The sequence below is a fragment of the Lasioglossum baleicum genome, chromosome 13 (assembly GCF_051020765.1).
Source record: "Lasioglossum baleicum chromosome 13, iyLasBale1, whole genome shotgun sequence".
Lineage (NCBI taxonomy): Eukaryota > Metazoa > Arthropoda > Insecta > Hymenoptera > Halictidae > Lasioglossum > Lasioglossum baleicum.
The window spans coordinates 3,850,533-3,869,695 of NC_134941.1; the positions used below are offsets into that span (position 1 = coordinate 3,850,533).

The 19,163-nt window shown below is 36.4% G+C and overlaps 1 protein-coding gene and 1 long non-coding RNA gene across 8 annotated transcripts in view; one reads left to right on the forward strand and one right to left on the reverse strand.

Moving 5' to 3' along the window:
• Positions 1-18,032, reverse strand: part of LOC143215223 (uncharacterized) — a 28,166-nt gene extending 10,134 nt beyond the window's left edge. For 3 of the 6 annotated variants that reach the window (XR_013010322.1, XR_013010321.1, XR_013010319.1), the window contains exons 1-2: positions 14,627-18,032; positions 9-13,121 (exon numbers count right to left, since the gene is read on the reverse strand). This is a non-coding gene — a long non-coding RNA (uncharacterized LOC143215223). Of the gene's footprint in view, positions 1-8; positions 13,122-14,626 lie in introns of those variants that run through there. The other 3 variants (XR_013010320.1, XR_013010323.1, XR_013010318.1) reach the window with 3 other exon arrangements.
• Positions 17,988-19,163, forward strand: part of Irsp53 (Insulin receptor substrate 53 kDa) — a 324,468-nt gene continuing 323,292 nt past the window's right edge. For both annotated transcript variants that reach the window (XM_076437170.1, XM_076437171.1), the window contains exon 1: positions 17,988-18,254. The gene's annotated coding sequence lies outside the window, so the exon portion shown is untranslated. The remainder of the gene's footprint in view (positions 18,255-19,163) is intronic.

The window sequence follows — 19,163 nt, forward strand, 5'->3', positions numbered from 1 at the left end:
AAGTTCACCTGCATTTTTTCGTTGATATCCTCTTCGTGCTCTGTCCAAATAATCCCGAACATGTTCAATAATATTTAAATCAGAACTGTGCCAGCTTATAACTCCTTCTAATTTTCCAACAAATAGGGGAAACACATGTTATGCCACTACGAAGTATTAGAATTTACAGTATGGTAACAAGTAGACTGCGGATATTTATGCAATTTTCAATTTTTGAAAATAGAATCTTCATTTCCGTGGTAGTAGCCTTTTTAGATCCGAAATAAATTAAAATCGTACTAAATTCTCTCATATTTTATATCCTAGCATTCTTTGAAAATTTTCAAAAGCCATGAAGATCCTGAATTGCTTGCAGAGTAGTAACAAGTATACATCATTCACGTAGATTTATTTAAATATAAAGCAAATTTCACGTGATGGCCAATACTTTAGTAAAATACTGTGTTTCATGTATAGACGTGTTTTTAAAAATGTTTCCACTTCTATTTCACCTACGATGTTTCGTTACGTAAACCTTTAGATCCGCAACGGGATCTCGAGTATTCAAATCTCCGTCTCGCGTTTTATTGTCTCTGCACGGGCGACACCCACGATTCTGAGATTGTGATGCGTCTAATGGAGACAGTAAAAGAGAGATATTTAATGGAGCAAGGAGGGAACGAAAGGGGAGTCGAGAGAAACCAGACTTTTGGTAGTGATGGGAGCAAGGATTTCAACACCCCCGATTAGACAAACAAGCTTCAAGTTCAGGCTAGAAGTTCCAATATTTCGAAGAAACAAGATTTAAACTCGGAAGAATACTTTTAGAATTACAATGAAAATATATAAGCTAGAGTTTCGTCGAAGAAACGTATACGTCACAAAATTGTTAGTTTATAATTGTGTCCTTTGTAAGAAACAATGTACGATTTGTAATTATACCATCGCAATCCCCACCACAAATTCCAGAACGTCTAACAACTCATGGTGGGAGATGTTAGTGTGCAACGAATGAGGTTCTACTGTAATGATGTTCTTATTACGAACTGTAATCATTAGACTGCGGATGTCTATGCAATTTTCAATTTTTATAGTCAAATGTTAGAAAAGTGGAATCGAATAAAATCCTATTTTTAGTGGGAACAGCCTTTGTAGATCAAAAATGAATAAAGATTGTACTAAATTTTATCGTCCGCAGTCTAGTAACCAGATAACTTTCCCAGACGCAATTCAACTTATCTTACATAATTTGAAACGCTCCTCTCACAGACAGCTGTACAAAAGATCCTAGGGTAGTACTTAACCTTTTAGCTTTACACTTTAAATCAACATTTGAGAAACAGATTTCAAGTTAGGAAATTAACCCTTAAGTGAATTTTCAAGATATACTTTTAAAATGTTGTGATTCAATTAAATTATGTTTAATATTGCGTTAATGTTGAATATTCATCTGTATCGAAATGGTAAATAGGAACGTATTGAGATAGTAAAATTTCATCTAAATGCACATATATTTATGTCATTAATATATTAAATAATTATATTAGCTGTTTGAGCGTGACCGCATCGACCCCAATGGTTCACTGAAAGGTTAAAACTAATGTTCGTTGATCGATTTGTCCCCGAAAGCTCAAAATCTCTCTATGAGAGCGTAATCGATACTTTAATTTAATGTTGCTGTTCATTCGTCGACTACGCTATAGTTACAGTTACGATTTGTAAGGAATAGTTTGATCGGAAGTTTCGGGGACAGCAGGCTTTAAAGCCCATCGCTACTTTCTGACGCTACACGCGATGTGCATCAGCGTGAAAAAGCTTTCGATTCAGCTAGCCTGGTTCTCATCACGGTTTCTTCTCGGCGTATGAAAGCCTATCTTCTCCCGTACGGAAACAGTTATGCAAACGTATATATACGTTCTACACGAATTGTTCGCGGACGACGAGATGTAAGATCGATTTTACATTCTCCGTCGCGTCGGCTCGTTCCGTCCTACACGATTCCTCCTCTAGTATCCTGCTTGCTGCATTAACACCACCATTTCGAATACGTACCAAAAAATGTGCTTATTCTAATCCGAAAATATTGTGCATGCGACTTGCTCTCGTATCATTTCAGCACGAGGTAATAAACAAAATGCATTCGCTCAAAAGAATTACCTTTCAAATATTTCGAGTGCTCGTCTACAATCACGATAGATCATTTGATTTTGTACTGCTCTAAGTACAGTAAATCTTCTATAAACGCAAAAAGGTCGTACACGATACACGCAAAAAAATATCCCTTCCATTGTAATAACATGATCTCGGCTCGGGTATATTGGTGTGAACCATTACTAATACGACTCGGAGAGTAGCAGCTGTCGGCACAGTTCAAAGGCCCGCGCGTTCTCATAATGTAATACCAATATAAAATCTTTTTTATTATTACTTATTGTTTTAGGAAACTTTCACCAATATATATGTGGCATTCTTCTGATTAAAATAAGACCAAACACGATATAATTTCAACTGTATTTAGTGGTTTAATTGACGATGAACGATTGGGGCGCTAGGTAGAACCTCGCTTGTTGTACTAAACAGGACCGATAATGCGTACAAAAATTCTAGACCTTCTAACAACTAGTGGTAGGAGTCGCTAGTGTGCAACAAACGAGGATTCCCTGCGATAAACGAGATTGCAACGAGCGAGATTCTACTGTAATTATACAATTAAAGTTACGTATTAGGTTGGTGCACATGAAATGATTTTTATTTCATGTGAATATTTGTCTCCCTGCTATCGTTATGCTATAGTATTTGACATAACCTTTTCTATAGCCTTATCGTCTGTTACCAGAGTTATATTTGGGCGAGAAAGTTTTCTTCGAAATTGTAAATTTTCGAAATTTATTTTGAATTTTCTTTAACTATGGATTCTTCCGATATTCGTGTAATTTTTCATATGAGTATAAACTTGGCAGTAATGCTGCAAAAACTACTCATAATATCAATCAAGCTTTGAGGGAGAACACTGCACGAGAGGAAAGTGCAGCGTTGGTTCGCAAAGTTTCGTTCTGGAGAGTTTTCCCGAAAAAATGAGCCGCGAGGAAGACCCAAAACGTCTGTAAATAAGTGGAAACAAATTGAAGTGTAACAGCAAGACAGTATTGCGACACCTTACAGAAATTGGCAATAATATTCATTTCAAAATCCAACATTTCATGTGCACTAACCTAATATTTCATATCTGATTAAAAAGTTGAATAGTTTCATTTACCCGTTGATTCCAAGTAGTGTTGATGTTCGTTCGATTTTTGAGAGAAATCGATCATCAAGCCATGATACACGTCAGGGCAAGCTGGGACCTGAAAAAATCTCGTTGTCACGAAGATGAATCAGAAGAACCGTGGAAGGAGGAGGAGATTTACCTGCCGTGGATCGTGATTCGTCCTCGCGACAGCCGGGAGGAAACAAAACAAGATTTCGGGGAGCGTTTTCCCGGAGTTCTCTCGATGTTCCTTTCCCGGTGCGCGCAGCGACGATACGAGTCCCTTTGTTCGCGGCACGAGATCGAAAGGAAGGTTTCAATAACGTTGCCCCGTTGCTCTGGGGCCCCCGGCCCGTCTCCGTTCGGGCGCGAATAAATTTCCCGGCCAAATACTGTATCCATTACTTTCCTCTTATCGACTCGCGTTCCTCCGCCGTGAAAGAGCACGGCACGTGACCGTTTCGCGAGGCTCCGACGTCGCCGAAAAGTAAATAAGCCGTAAAATATTGCAGTGCGGGTGCGGGGGTGGGACGGCGTTCCGTACCACCGCGACGACGCTCCCCGACTGGATTTCCTTGGTGTAGGGGCGACCTTGCCTCCCGAGGGCTACACTGTATCCATCACGGGACCTGTCAAACCCATGTGGGATAAACCTAACTTGTAAGACGTTAGCCACCCCACCCGCAGAATACGTCCGAACATCGCTGATACTTCGATGTTACCCCTGTGCGATCAGCGTTAATCACATTTGTTATTTATAGTGGATATTAAGGTTATAAGAATTTGATTTGGTCAAACTTTGCGATACGGACGTGCCTTACAAAGATACTTCACAGTGTCGCTGATTTTAATTAAGGGGGAACCTTGTGTAAATTGAAATTTACTTTTTTATCTGACTGTGTTAAAACCTATACTAATGTACGGAGGAAGATCTGTTCTATGATCCTGGAATCGTAGATTAGCAAAAAATCGCGGTATGATAAAACAAATTATGATTTTTTCACGATCTTTCTGTTACTCAAACTTTAAACGCATTTTTCTCGAAACGAAAAGATTACTCGATTTTTATGAAACTTGGTACATATATTCTATACATAATTAGCCTCAGCATGACGAGCTTCGATTTTCTAATCTCTTATTTCAAATATTGTTATTAACAATTGTTCATAATAGAAAATCCGTTTTTTTTTCAAAACTTCGCCATTTTATGCTGAGCGTTTTTGCATAAACTAACGATTCCATTTCGATTTTCTTTATTCAGATCATTTTTGTGCATTGTACGCTGCACGGCGCATTTACAGGATGCCATTTTCAAGCCGCCATTGTACCATTGTTATCAATAATTAAAATTTATAAGAAATATTTATAACATTAATAAATGATATCTACGCATTACATTTTTCGACAAAAATTCTTCAAAAACAGGCCATTTACATAAGGTTCCCCCTTAAACTTTTTCTAATGAATCTAGCGCTGAAATAAGCAGATCTATGTCAGAGCATTTTTGCGCAATACTGATTGTTTATAAAGATAATTAACATTTAATTTTATATACTCGAGAGAGAACTGAAGTGCGTCTAAACACTATTATTAATTTATTCTGAATATTACAGTATTTCTTGCAGTTTCAACAAGAGATACAGAGGAAAAATTTGTTAAAGATTACGCACAGTGACCTCCAGAGTTACAAAGTTGGCATACTCGCGCAAAATGTTGAAGCCGCGTGAGACAGTTCGAAAAGTTCGACCGCGAAGTGCTGTAGATATGCGAACTTAAGCAATGTATCTTATTGTATAAGTTAGTCTGTGATATTACTGACTAAAGGGCCCTCGTGTTTCTCAGTTACGTTAGCGCGATGAATCACAGATAGTAATAATGCAGAGAATCTCTCAACAGGAATCTCGCCGTTCCGCGTACACTGCAGTTCCAGCTACCTTCGCACGGCTTGTTTTGCAGTAGTCGTTTCGTAAGATTTGTTGAAAATTTGTTGGATTATACATATTTTAGAACTTGTCTTTCTATTTTCAACTGTACTTTCCTATTAAAGATACTTTTGGTAGTTGTCTTAGGTAACGTTGAATTGAGTCCTAGAAAGTTAAATAATTGTTAGGCGTATTGATTATATTTCAACCATTTATCCGGCATACTGAAGATCGATTAATTACTTGTCAGAAAGAACAAATGTGTAGAAGCTGGGACAGATTATTTTCGAGGGTAGCATTTTGATTGTTTGACAATAATCAGTATATTCAAGAAGAAAGGACTAATTAACACGTTGATTGACTTGTCAATTAAATGATTTGTCCTTATTTAAAACTGAATTTTTACGCTAATATAATCATTGTACCTTTGATAAAATATGATACACTATGCAGCGAAGAGTTAAAATAGCTCCGAGTGCAAAGGGTTAACTTTCAATAGTTATTATTAGACTACAGATCTTAATGCATTTATAGCAAAATTGAGAATATGGAATTCAAAATTGTTGGAAAATTTTTAAAATTCAAGATGTCAATATATGATTTCTCCTCTATTCAAATCGTTACGGGACGAAACAACATTCAATTTAGTTTCTATTTCTTGCAATCGATGCAGACAATTGTTATGTATTTTGCATAAAGATCCGCAGTCTAGTTACAATATCATATTAAATAAATTACTTTGGTTCTATGGGATTTTCGTCTTCTAATAACAAATAGATTAGCCCCTTGCCCTACAATATCGTATTAGACTCGTGATGAAGATTCCGAACAGAGTCTAATAAATACGTATGTTATTAATTTCCTTTAAGCCGAGATGAAATTCTATTTTGATTTTATTAATCCATAGTTATTAAAGAACTAGTAGGCATACAATAGATATAAATTTTCTCCTTTTTCAGAAAATTAGCAACTACAAAAAAAGTTGTAATCACTGAAACCATAACATAAATCGTAGGGCAAGGGGTTAGTTCAGCTAGGGCTATGAAAAATGTATAGGCTAATAATTAAAAGCATTATATTGATTGTTTCGAGAAATATTTGAACACAAATATCTTTTCAATTAGGAGAAGTATTACAGAGGAAATATATGTACATGTATACATATTGGTCACTATATCTGCGAGTAAAGTATGCCCATAAAAGAACTTTGCATGCTAAGGAAAGGTCAATACACGTTATGGAAAGCAAAGTGTAGTCCAACTAATTGAGAAAACTACGTTAGAGTTTAATTTCGTTCACTTTTAATTAATGCCCGTTCGTTCAATTCATGCGTCGGAACGCGCCACAATTCCTTCAGTCGTTTTATTCCACGTGCGCGGTGATGGAGCAGTCGATAAAATTCTCTCACAACGCTCATTCAACCCCCTTACGTAACGCGTATTGAACCTATTTATTGTTCTATCGGGAGCATAGATTGCCGGCATTTTTTCCCGCGAGGCGCGCCAACTTCCGCGATATTTCTGCGGACAAATGTACGAGTGCAGCGTGGCACCGTGCAATGTGCAGCGCGACGTTTTAGGCGTGCCGTGCAAATAATCGCCGCCGCCCCGGCAGGTCTCGCTCTCGGGCAGAATAAAACCGACTGGAGCGGAAAAAAGAACGGAGGAGAACTAAAAATGAAAATGTCAAGTGAAATGGTCGAACGTTGGCAAATGCATGCACGCCGTCTGATGATAATAAAGTACAAATGTGCACGAGAACGCGCGCCCGTAACTAGTCGGAGTTGTCGTGCTGTTTCGAGTGCATCGATGAAAACTCGTAAAACAGAGATCGATAAGCTGATACCGAGCTCTACTGACACAATATATCGCGGCACTGGCACCTACATATCTCATAATCGTTGAGAACAGGTACGTATAGTTCACGAACTGCGTTTGCGTTACATCGACGAATGTTGTTGCTTCGTCATTTGAAACCGTGCTTACCGTACTATGCGAATCGACGTGTACGTTGGCCGAAATGTCTGTAGGAACACTACTGTTTTTCATAACAAAACGGAAGCTAGGAAATGATGACGAACTATCGGAAAAGAAGAAAAATGTGCTGGGATATTCAGAGTGGGGCATTTATCCTGGCCACCTGAAATATCTCGGGAAAAAACTAAATTCCAGAGAAAAAAATATATTTCAAATAAAAAGTTTAAGTCAAGGAGGGACTGATGCAGCTGTCATGTCCATTTTAAATCTTCATCATGTTTTCAAGGTCATTCCAAGGTCAACTACATTTTTTTTAATCGAATGAGGTATTTTTTAATACATCAATCGGTGCAGCTGGACATTCGTTATAAAAAAGTACTAATCTATGTATGTCGAAAAGTTAGTACACTGTACTTAAAAATTGTAGATCACGAAGTTCCATGGTATACTGTATCGTCTTTGAAAATGGTCGAAAAGCTTTTTACTCTCAGCTTTTAACAATCGGGGTTACGGTGCTCTCAAACGAAACAAATGTAGAAGTTTCTGTAGACCAACGCTTTTCATTTTCGCTCGCGTTAGCTGCAAATAAAACGAATATTTCGACAAATTTCGATTCCACTAATGAGTAGCGTGTTCCCGGCACATTATTGAAGCTTGATGTTGAACCATACAGTTATTGAAGTATCGCGATGTAATAAATTTCAATGAAATGCAGCATAGCTGTACGCATTAGTTATCCTCGAGATACCGATCTGCGGTACGAATTTTCCCTCGTTTTTCACAGCCGATATTTTTTCCGCTCGGTTAAGTATCGAAGACCCGAGAAAGTTGGGATATTCATCGGTCACAATTACGTGAACAATAAATTGGCGAAAGTTTCACGCAGAAAGTGTGGATTCCGAGGGCAACTGTTAAAAATTCTGTTCGTGGAACAACGTGATACGGACGTGCTAAGATTTCCGCTCGTGTTTCAAGGTAAAACGTTTTAACAGGCGAGTGTGAAACAAAGATGGCGCAATATAATGTCAACAATAAAAGTGCGACAAGTTTTATTATAGAGTCGGAATTGTACTGAATGTTCGTGAAATCTGTGTGTGGACTTTAATCGATGATTAGTAGGATGTGTATGCAATTTGAAACTGGAGACGAAATAAATAAAGATCGTATGAAATTCTGTCAAATTTTGTACTCTAGCATTGTTCGAATATTTTCAGAACCCATAAATGCATGACGATCCGCAGTCTAATGATTATGCCATCGTTCAGTTACAATCCAGTGATATCACATTAATTAATAGACAGCGACAATTATTAGATAGCAACAAACCAGACTGACATAGAGGTTTATTTTTTCTCTCTTAGTATGTTCAGTAACTTGAAAAATGATATAAAAGTATTTTTAAATTCGTCTAATGTTTTTAATGTTTGAAATTACACCTACTTATTCTTGTCATAAATGCATAAAATCCGCTGTCTATTAATTATACACGTTCTGGAGCAATAAGAAGCCGCGTGTGAAGGGCAACGAACAAGAAAAGTCAGCGTTTCCGGAGCGGTGTGTTTAGGCTAACATAATTTGCCTTCGAGCAGTCATTGCTGAATTTAATGAAGCATAAGCAAGCCTAATCAGACCAAGTCACGAGCAACTCGCGTCGCGCGTCGCCGCCTGCAGCGTTAACTGGTTGAAACGGAGCAAACGACTCCGTAAATTGCAACTCGACGCAGCTCGCGACGATCTTAAAGAGCTGTGAAAATCATGGTTTATACTGTCGCATCTCGTGAACATGATTTTTATAATGAACTATCATAGCTGCCAGCGCAGGACTTGCTCTTGAATTTATTTGAGACACTCGCAGAGCGTGCAGATAATGCCGCCGCATCCCAAACCAGTAATATTCTTAATATCTGCGAATTGAAGTCGAAAGAAGACGCATCGCAATGAAACATACGATGTCCATTATTGCCAACGACTTTTCTCTGCCAATTAAACGAATTAAATTTCACTCCGTAGCCATCTTCTGCAATTGTAAACTACCGTATCCTTGTTTCATATTTACAGGAAATGATTCTCGAGCATCCTGTAATGCTGATTTCAGAAGAATCGATTAGAAATTTCTACGCACGGCAACTTTCACTGGGGAATTGCTCGAACCACAAATACGAAAACCTGGAATTACCATAAATCATTAAGTTAAAGTGTGTACAAAATGTTCCGGTGGCAAATTGCACATGTTACATATACAAAATAAAATAAAGCAGAGTTACATGTACAACATAAGATAAAACAACAATTTTTCTTTTGGGACAAAATTAATTAGTTTTTGGTCGGCTACGAAATGCAATAGAAAAAATTCGAAATAGAAATTGGTTCATGATAAATGAAGTTCGCCTCCATGTGACGAATGAATGGTACCACATATTTTTTAGTACATAATATTATTGCTTATGCCAAGACGAGTCTAGTATATACTATGACTAGACTGCGGATCTTTATGCAAAATAAAACTTGCCTGCATCGATTGTAAAAAATATATAGAAACTAAACTGAATGTTTTTTCCTAAATATCTGATCGAACCGTTGCGCCGAGAACATCAGCATATTATACAATTTATAACCTTGCGATCGAGGTTATTCTACGTGCCTCCCTGCACTCCGCTCACTTCCTAGGAGTAGGGACTTTTAGTATGTTTACCTCCTAACTAGTCCAAACAAAGTCCCACAGTTAAAAATTGTGTTCCTTCCATTTCCTGGACTATTCTCAATTTGCTATGAATGCATAAAGAGTCTAACTATGACCTACGATTTATTTTCTTTTCTCGGGGATCCAGGAACCACGAATACTTGATCACTAAGAGAAGGTAAAATATGTATGTAATTAATACATTTCGTCGAGGTCTCTAACAGTCACATCAAAGCTGTACACGGTTCTGGGAGGTGCGAGAAGTTTAGACGGTGCGCAGCCAATTTATCACGAACAAGCATCGTTAGGCACGGCCAAATACAAGCAAGTTTAATCAAGCTTGATCAGATGAAATTACGATTAACTCACATCGTTGCCGGTAGCATCAATTCGGCTCATCTCGACGGATGACTCCGTAAATTCTCTTAATTCCACGGGACGTGCAATTACTCAAAACGTCTCATAAACAGGACCGTGATCGCCCGACGCGAATTCGAAACTTTACTGGCAATATTTTACACGGATCATCGATATTCAGGTCAACACTATGAAAAGAGCAGTATAGTGGCTTCGATCGTCTGCCGCCAATCTGTTACATAAACGACGGACATGTTATTTTGCCGCGCGTGCATCTAATTGTCGATAAAACGAAACCGAAGAAAGTGGTCAAGGTGAAAAGCGTGATTCTCGCGCACTGAAAATCACGCTTCTGCGTAGTGACTTTCTTAGGAGCGATCTTACTTTCCTCGCCGTTCCGTGCAACTCGGCCGGCATGTCAATTAGAAACTGTCATAACTCGGATTCCTGTACTCATTTTTCCACCGGCAATCGTTTGTCCAGTGACGCCTGCGGAATTTTTAAGCGCGAGCTCTATTTTCAGGAGAAACACGCGTGCACGTCAGGGTCATTAATCACCCAGGGGACGGTTGTTTTAGAGCACCTTTTAATTTGTGAACTAATTTGTCAAAGTTCCTATCGTAAATTTTTGAAGTGATTTCAAATGATTGATTCGGCGTCCCCGATTGATCGTTAAAATTTTTATGCTCCACCGTTACGTACTGCTCGGGAAAATTTTCACTGAAGCGGAAACTTACTTTACGAACTCTACAGATTTAGAAGTATATTTTGTGCATTTATTACGGACCGTTACTAAGAAACAGATGTTTGTTAATTACATTTTGAGTTCTAGCAATCTAAAATTGTTTTTAAAAAACGCAGGAATTAGTATTGTCTTTCGTTGAGAACAGGTATTTGAATTGGTTAATTCACATACCAATTTTTTCCACTATTTATTAAATATATCTATATATTATTTTCATTATTAAAACTCAATTAAAGCTCTGCATTTTTAAACATTACAAGATTAAAATACTATGACGTTATCCTTTTCAAGGAAAAAGGCTCCACAATTTAAACACTACGAGATTAATATCTATTTTTTAAATAGATGTAACTATTATATTAAAGAAATATTGTCTGGGTTAAAAAAGTATATTCTAGAAAGAAGGAATAACATTTTTTCGTTCGATGCCTCGTTATGGTCATAGTGTGTCACATCATTGAACTCGTCTTGACATCAGCATACAACACTATGAAGTTAAAAATATATGGTGTCATTAAAGAATAAAAACTGTTAATCACAAAACCTATTGATATCATCATATTGCCCCCTTTGAACGGTTTCATTTCACTTCTGAAACTTTCATTTATCCTTCATACCAACATAGAAATTCATGTGTTCTATTTTTCCTATTATAGAATTTTGTAATGAACTGTACATATTTCGTAAGGTGTTCGAGACCAGAGTTGGGCATTAATCGATTAAAATTTTAATCATGATTGATTGATTAATGTGAACGATTCATCAAAGGTAATCATTAAAAAATCGACGATCGATTCAATCGATTCATAAAGTTAATCGTGAATCGTTGATTAAAAAAAGGAATTATAAAATTTGTACCGAACAAACAGACAGACAGACAAGAAAGCGAGGTAATAAAAACGTGGTAAAAAAATCGGAGACTGATTCAATCGATTGATGAAGTTAATTATCAATCGTTGATTAAAAAAGAAATGGAGAAAAAAAGGGAGTTTGTATTATAGACCAAATGACAATACACCTAAACACAGTTTACATTTTTTTCAGTATTCATATAGTTTTGATTCCGTATTTCATTTCGAAATTTCAGCAGTTAATCCATTATCCGCTTGACGATTACAATTGAAAGGAATGTAATCGTTAATCGCAATTAAAGACTAAAGTAGAAATTTAACCGTTATTCCGAATTAACGATTAATAAGTATTTAATCGTTAACCACAATTTTAACAACTAAACTAGGAGATTAATTGTTAATTGCAATTAACGATTGAAGTAGAAATTTATTCGTCAATCGTTGATTAAATTTTTGCCCGACTCTGTTCGAGACACTAATAGGAACGTCTTCGAAGGCGTAAATGGAGGGTATCTGGGGAATAAAATGCGTGTAAACGAATAATAACTGTCTACCGGGTAAGTCAGAATAGAAGTCACAGTGTTTCAGTCCTGTGGAACGCATAATTGTCCAAACTTGAAATCCAATTATCTCTCTTTGAAGAGCGACCCTTTGAGTAGAATTGTCCTGGAGGACGGATGGGGATTAAATAGATTTGGCAGCGTTGGCGCGAGGACAATTGAAGAATTGGAATAAGTCACGATTAACGCGTGCAAGCGTGTTGGGACACGCTGAACGACTACGTAAATTGTAGCCCGATCCGATGCGTAACGAACCGATGTAGCCGGCCTCGGACCTGTTCGAAATGGTGTACGCACACGTCCCGCGCGTGTAATTAGGGAACATACGTGCTTCGCTTGACAGTTCGTTGTATTCGACCAAGTGTTTTCATGCCGATTCGCAAGGGAGGTTCCAATTCAAGCCGACCCCGCGGAGCTGGCGCTCTCGTTTGCATAATCGATTGATCGAAATCAATTTTTCAAGGAACCTTTCACGCAAAAATTACGACAGACTTTGTCATCCCAATATCTGTTCTCCCGGCTATGCATCAGCCAGCTTCTGCTCTTCCTGTTACAGTATTTAATTCTCGTCTATCTCTTATTTTAACAATTTAAAGGGGTATGCACAGGGTCCTGCTAGCCTAATAAAATGCAGTAACATTTTTTTCGCATATGAAGTTTTTTTTAGGTATAACGTTAAACAATATTTTACCATTATTCTCATATTTTTTTAATACATAAAATTACGAAGTGGTGAGTTGTATAACATTACCTTACTGCATGTCCAGCAGAACCTTGGTAGCTTGGAACCAGCGGTAAAAATGACTGGAAGATGAAAAAATTGTTGTGTTATTTTAAACAAAAATGTAGAGCACGATCTTTTAAATAACTTAATTTGTTGAATTTTTATAAATGTTCAGTTGTTTTTTTTCAGCGGAAAAGATATTCTGTGTGAACAATTCTTGCTTTTAACAGTTGCCATTTTCCCATTTTTCAAAATTATTACGAAATTGTATAATAAATGACAGTTTGCAGTGACCAAACGCAGGGAAAATGGGGCAATTTTTTATTAAATGTTGGAACATGGAATATCCGCAGTCTCATAACTATATTAAAAAATAAATACCAGAATAACATAAGTTTGCATTAGGTATACACACAACCAGTGTTGGGCAAATTTTATTTTAAATAATAAATAAACGTGTGATTTTAATTGCAAATAATAGCTAAACTTTTTATTTAAATAAAAGCAATTTAAATAATTCCAAAAAAGTGATCTATTTATTATTTTTTATTTGCAAATAAAAGATTATTTATTATTTGGATCGAGGTGGAAATCAAAGTTTTTGGTCTTCCCTTATTTCTTGTATTTTGTATATACAATGAACACACGTGCACGTTTTTTGTCTGTTATAGCATAACTTTTCAGATATACCGCCAGTGGACGGGCCCGTCCGGAGGGCCTAGCTGCCAACAAAAGAATACAATTTAATTTATTATTTGTCAATACAAATAATAATTGAAATTGTATTTGTAAATAACAATTAACTTTATTATTTTAAATAATTCTATTTAGACTTGTTCAAATAATAAATAACTATTTTTGCTTTTTATTTGAATATCCAAATAACAAATAACTTACTATTTAAATTTTTATTTATTTAAATAAATTTATTTATTGCCCAACACTGTGTGTATACAACAAGGTTACGTACATGACGAGTTATCTCGTCTTTCTGAAAGGAACTAGTTAATTGTATGGTTTGTGGTTGGGAAACGGGAAGTATGAAACGCAGTTCAATAATTCAAGGTAAAACTGGGTCGATAGCGGCGTAGAATTCTTCGATTTCTGCTTTTCGATTGCAGTTGCTGGGAAACTTTCGCTGAAACTTGTAATCGTATCTGGTTAACGGGTTTCCAATAATGCGGTGAGGCTTTCGCATTTGAGAAATTGGTAAGTTTTAAGAGTGTCTCGGTGAGTTGTGAAAATTCCGTTACCTCGAACTTCGAAGAAGGTCGGGGAGAAAATAAAAATCACTAATGTTATCGTGGGAGAAACGCTTCATTTTAAACAACAGATAAAAAAGAAAATTATTATATTCGTGTATAAAACGGACAAGCAATTGTGAATCGAAATCGTTCGTGTTAATTTATGCACACGTTCGAGGAGTTCTCGTACGCTAATGAATGCAAATGAGGTGCCGTTAAGAGATAAGAGATTCAAAGAATTCGTGTTGTTCGTCCCGTGCAGAATTTTCGTGCGAAATTCTCTGTGATATTTCGACTGATCAGTCATCGCAAAAATATGTAGATGCTTTGCATGAACTTACCGACGCCATTAGATTCGAAACACGGCCAGGAGGCGACTGTGACAACCGGTTGAGACGTTTGTACGACCTTCATTCCGGCCTTTACCACATTCCAGCGAGAGCCGATGAATTCCAGTTCTCCTTTCGACGTGACCCCATAAACTTGATGACATCTCCGGTCAATAGAGCCGACGTCTAATTCATAATAATAAAATAATTCGAGAACGCAGTAGTGCACCGAGCAACGTGTAACCATTACCTCTGTTTCAAAATGCGAAAAATACAACTATAAAAATTGTAAAAGTATATACTTACAATTGCAGCAGAAAAATTTTAAAATATCTAAGAGTTCATTGTCAGTGAAATCAAAGCAGTTTACTCTTTAAATAATCATTGAGAACGTATAAAATTATAATTATTAGGATATAAAATTAAAATGAATTCTATGAACTTGGCAAGACAAACTAAAACACTTTCAAACGTAAACGTTTTTGTTGTCATTTATACTTTGTATTATAAGAAAAAGAACATGTTTACAACCACGATGGGCTTCTAGCTAGAAGGAAGGTATTTTTCTCGCTTACTCTGACTTGTGTAAAAATAATTGGCATAAACTCTTTACTTCAGCACATTATTAATGTATATGTAGACATCTTGTACCAACACAGTGATATCCCGATGTTATGTGAGAGAAGTTATCATTTCTGGATTAATATTTAGATTTGTTTATGTAATAATTAAATAGACTGCGGATCTTTATGCATTTATAGGAAAATTTGTAGATGAAATTGAAAATTGTAAGAAAATTTTTAAAATTGAAGTTGTCAATATATGATCTCTCATCTATTAACATTATTAAGGGAAGAAATAACGTTCTGTTTGGTTTCTATTCCTTGCAATCGATACAGACAATTTTTATTTTGCATCAAGATCCGCAGTCTAGTAATAATGAATGTGTAAGTGTAGGTATGTAATAGAAATCTATGTATTCAACCTTTTACGGAAACCATATTCTCTTATAGGTACTAATCCAGTACATATTTTCGCACATCAACAAACGATTTATAACAAATATATGTTTAAAAGTTTCGTGACATTTCTAGACAATATTTAAACCGAAATAAATCACTAAATCTTATTCACTTCACAAACACTTATTCACTCGGTTACACGTGCTCTTGAATAGGGCGGCGTGTCTGATCATGACCAACCAATTCTACTTGAAAACGATGCGTCAATCGAAAAAATGTTATTCGTATTAACACTAAACCTACCACTGCTGGTCAAATAATCGGTTTTATATTTTTCATTTCACAATTATTGAAATTATAAAATTGCTTACATGAAAATTGATTCAATAAATTTCTTTATCTAAGCAGATATTGCAATAGAAATTGCACACAATCTAAATAAATCGAGCCTCGACATTTTTGTAACGTAAAACATTTTAATCGCTTTTAGTGGTCGGTAGGTTTAGTGTTAATTACTTATTTTTGCACATAGAATCACGTCATGCCCGCTTAGTACCACCAGTTCTGAGGCACCCTATATATGTAGTAGTGGACAAAAGTGTTGACATAGTACGTAATTCTCGTTGACATATTCCATTTTGGAATAGTGTAACCTATAAACACGCCTAGAGCAGACTAAACAGCTTAGGTAACTGGAGGTAAACATTAGGGCGGTGTTTGTGGTCACGATTTCTTTGGTATTTTTATGGTAGACGTGTGCAATATATATATTGTCATTTCTGCTACTATAAACCCTGTAAAACAAAATATCGAGCAGTATGCGTTTTGAATTTGTCATAAATCCTTTTGTAATCTCGAGGAAAAATAACATCTGGGCTTTTATAGGTCAATATTTAAAAGAGTATTTGAAAGTAGTATTTTATTAGAAGAATATTGATAATATTTGAATTTTTGTTGAAAATAATTATTTGTATTCAATACATTTACGAGTATAAATTGTTACCCAATGACAAAATACATTGTATGTTTATATCGTTTAACAACAAACATTTACGACAAACATGAATAGACCAAAAACAAAATTGAAGATATATTAGAAGAATTAGGGGTATACTTCTCGTGTAATATTCTGTGAAACTTGTTTCATTGTTGTAATACTTGCAAGTATTCTGTTCAGTATTTTATACAGTACTAGATATACATATTGGGTTGGCAAATAAGTTCGTTCGGTTTTTTACAGTGGAATAAATCACAAAAACCGAACGAACTTATTTGCCAACCCAATACAATACAGATTGCATTTCCAGAACTTTATGACTAGCAGACGTGAACACATTTGACCTTACTGTTATTGATGTTTCGTATCAAATGATTCTCGAAAAAATATTTAATATATCGTTCTGTTAATATTTGTTTTGGATTGGTGGAAAATTGAGTCAAAAGAATAAAATATTGCAACTGGTAAATTAAATGGAATAGAATTAGAATATTAATAGTTTTTCAAGTTAAATGAAAGCTGAAACTTTGCAGAATATGGGATAATTATGGAGATTGTGGTACGAACGTTTTTTAACTTTGAGAAAATTCGTTAAACTTGCGCAATTTCTAGAAAATTGTGCTTTACAAATCTGGTCTCAAAAAATGTCTACGACCTCAGAATTTTGTCGCTGCATAGCTGTATAGCATGGTAAAAAGAAATTTTTCCGCGCGTGGTATTGGAAAAACCACAATTTTCATGAAATTGTGCAAGTTTATCGAATTCTTTCAAGGTTAAAAAACGTTCGTACCACAATCTCCATAATTCTCCCATATTCTGCAAAGTTTCAGCTGTATTTTAAAAAAAAATGTCATCGCTCTATCTCATTTCTAACGAAAGTTCTTTGATTTTGACACAGATTTCACCGGTTTGTCCCATAGTGCGTCGTAGGGGACAGACGGCGCGGCGTACCTCCGTCGGGTCGGAAGGGTTAAGTAAAATAAAAAATCTAAAATATTCAATACTATTCGAAATATATATTTCTCCAAATAACGCTCACCTCTGTCAATCAATAGCATTGAATTAACAAGAATAAAATGACAAAACTCATACCTGATAGTTGTAGTCCTTTATAGGGAGCTCTCAAAACTAACCGGAACATCTGATACATGGATGTCGCGGTCGGAGACTGACAGTAGTAGAACAATCGAAGCACTAGGTACTCACATTGAAGTGAAACGGCCGCGTCGATGTAGTAATTGACGGAGCGAAGGAGCGTGTTGACTAGAGGAAGTCGTTGGCACGATTATTTCGCGGGCCCGTAAAGTAGCGTGTTCTGCAACGTGGTCGCGGCTGAATCCTTACGATCTCGCACGAGCTCGGCCCCACGTCCGATTCGGCAGCGCTCGGCTGGCTCGCCGCGGCTCCGCCACTCGGAACAGGCTCAGTCGCTTCGCGCGCGCCGTCCCGTATGTGTACTCTCTGTTCCCGTTCCCTTCAGTCGTGGTCGTGTCGATCGTGAAAAACCAGCGACTCTCTCCGTGATCGTTTCGTGCGACGATTGTTGATTAAACATCCCTTGTTCGACAGTGAATTGCGCGAGGATTCCCGGCGAACGTGTTTCTCTGATTGGTGCTCCGTAATTTCATCGAGTTCTCGCCAAGTTTGTTTCGAACGCTCCCGGCTCGGCCCACCGGCTGAGGTGAGTACAGAAAGCGCGCGACTTTTATTTTCAAATACCCTCCGCTCTACCTTTAAAACAATCTACATATGTATGTATACGTGCACGTATATTTTACCCGTGTTTCTTGGATGGATATTTTGTTTCTTTGCGCTTGGAAAAATTGTAACGTGTCGCTCGGATTTTTAACGAGTAATTAGCAATGAGTTGTCGTTATGAGTAGTTACAGTGTTATCGTTTATGTAATACACTGGTAGTATTCGATCATGTAAATTACTGTTTTGTGAACGGCTCCGTGGAAAGTGAATTATACAGTTCATTTTATTTTTGTTTTCTTCGGGATTAAATTATAAATGGAGTGGACGATTTAATTTTATTTGTTCAAATTGTTTTTTCGTGATTTTTATGACACGTTTTTATGGTTTCATCTTGGCATGTAATACTTTTTAATTTGTATAATCTATTTTATATTTTATAGAGTTTATCTCCATAATTAACACTATACTGCTGTATTATCCCTATTTTGTAGACATTTTCGTAAAACAATTTTCTTTTCTATTAATATATACATACATTGAAAGAAAGTTTTATTTATTCCAATTTCTAACTTCAATTTAACAAGTATTTGTATAAAAATGGCAATTTCGTGGTTACGTTCTTCCGATTGTTTGTCCAATAGAGCATGACTACGTTGTAGTACATGTTGTCTAATATTGTTGTCATTTTCAACAAATGACAGACTGTTAATAACAATGACGTTGTATTTTCGTTAATTGGTTATGCAATTTGGAGAGCACTGATTAGTAGCTAATTAAAACTGTGATCAAAATTTATGCGCAGTGACTCGCACATTTATAGAGATATTTACGAAATAATAATGAAGTGTTATGATTGTACCACGCACCAACTTGTTTACATCCACCATATAGT